The sequence below is a fragment of the Drosophila yakuba genome, chromosome 3L (assembly GCF_016746365.2).
Source record: "Drosophila yakuba strain Tai18E2 chromosome 3L, Prin_Dyak_Tai18E2_2.1, whole genome shotgun sequence".
In the NCBI taxonomy this organism is placed as follows: Eukaryota; Metazoa; Arthropoda; class Insecta; order Diptera; family Drosophilidae; genus Drosophila; species Drosophila yakuba.
The window spans coordinates 15,835,474-15,837,284 of NC_052529.2; the positions used below are offsets into that span (position 1 = coordinate 15,835,474).

The 1,811-nt window shown below is 40.9% G+C and overlaps 1 long non-coding RNA gene across 1 annotated transcript; it reads right to left on the reverse strand.

Annotated features, from left to right (window-relative positions):
* Nucleotides 1–342: 342 nt before the first annotated feature.
* LOC26536019 lies at nucleotides 343–1,082 on the reverse strand. Its single transcript, XR_001454116.3, has 2 exons — nucleotides 832–1,082; nucleotides 343–706 (listed from the first exon to the last, which is right to left on the reverse strand). It is a non-coding gene; the product is annotated as an uncharacterized LOC26536019 (long non-coding RNA).
* Nucleotides 1,083–1,811: the final 729 nt, after the last annotated feature.

Consider the following 1,811-nt stretch of genomic DNA (forward strand, 5'->3'; position numbering starts at 1 on the left):
CAGAAAACAGCACACTGAAAACTGAAAGCTGAAAACTGGAAACCCAACGAAACCACTCGACATGTCAACTCGAATGGAAAGGTCCATGGAAATGGATGGGAGATCGAGGAGGAGCTGTGAGCGGGGAGTTGGGAGTTGGCAAACTTTTTGGCGAGTGACATGAAAAGGACATGTCACACCGTATGCGCACATTAAGTGTAGCCACAATTTATCAAGCCGCATAAATCTAAATCGAGTCTGGGTTATGCCAGTCCAAGCCAGTCGCATCAAAAAGTCAAAAAGCTAATTTGCATTTAAAAGGACCCGAAAGGGACGCCACAACAATGCTGCCATGCAAACGGATACCCGACTGTGTGTATATTTTCAGCCATATATTCAATTTAATAAGCCAAGATAAATGAAGGGAAACCTGAGCCGAGCGGACTGAGACGTCGACTCCCGACTCCCGACTTGTCAGACGTATCCTTCCTTATTTGCATAGTTTTCGTTGGAGCCCTGACCATTTTCCCAGTCCAGAGCCCCACTCATCCATCTATGTATCCTTTTCCCAGTCTGTCAATGAGCCACATGTGTGCATTTGTGCACATGGCGTGCACTTCATCAAATCGTCTTCGTTCTGGTCCTGGTTTTGGTTTTGGTACTCGTCCTGTTTCTGATCCTTGTCCCCAGTCGATAAGCGAGTTGTGGCCAAGTTCAGCTTGGATCGCTTACAGCGAAAATGGGAAAAGTTAAATTACTTTTGCTTATTTACGTTTAGATTTCTGACAGATATTGCCTTTCACAGATGTGAATTCTTAAATATTTTTTGCACGTCTACTAACATTTACTTACCTTTGAAAACGGATTGTATTCCTAAAAACTTAAATCCAAATTATTAAATATTTTTTAATCTTTATTAACTTTTAGAAATTACTACCTACTTGATTTTGGTTTTTAATATAATTTTGACTTTAACACAAGCCCGCAGACAACCTTTGTTTGGTCCCCCAATTTTCTTTAACTGTCAAAATTAGCCCATAATCAAATAAGTTAACGAGCAGTAACCAAACTGACAATTGGCGCATATAATTGCAGCTTGGTCCGTCTGCTCCTCGGCTGTCGTGCACCGCAAATACAACAAATCAACAATCAGCAAATTTTCAAACCTAATTACATCACTGAGTCCTGCCAGTTTGGCCCCCAAACCGAAGGTCCTTCCTGGAAATCACAGTTCCGGGTCCCCGAAGTCTGCGGTCGCAGTTCGAATTCACCGGAGCGTGTCGCAAATGGCAGCCAATAGAGCAGAAAGCACAACTCAAGTGGCCACTGGACGATGGGCACTCTCCGGAGGACAGGACATCGAGGTCCTTTGACCCTAAGAAAACCACTGAGGCGTAAACTCATTTTGGTAGGCGTCGCCCAAGACTCAAATTGAGTCATTTGATTTTTCAATTGCTGCTAATTAGCCTCGAAAGTCTTTAAACTATTGACAACTTGTCAAGCATGCAAAAACTCCGTCAAATGTATCAGTTTATGACAGATGATAATCGAGGGTAATAATGTCTAAGGTTTGTGAAAGCTGTTTAGCATTAGGGATGAAGTTTTGGAGGGAGTAGGTTGTCGCGGATATTAGGAAGAATCAGAATATTATATCAGAACATTTACACAATCAAGTGTAATTTATTACCAAATTACTCTGTTGTAGAAATGTTTATATTGATTATAAGTAAAATTAATATAATTTTGTTTTACGTTTTTCGATAAAACTTAAGCTCAAATCTATTTCATGTCTTGTTCACCCCATTCGCATTTAATTGTCACTCTTTCACTGG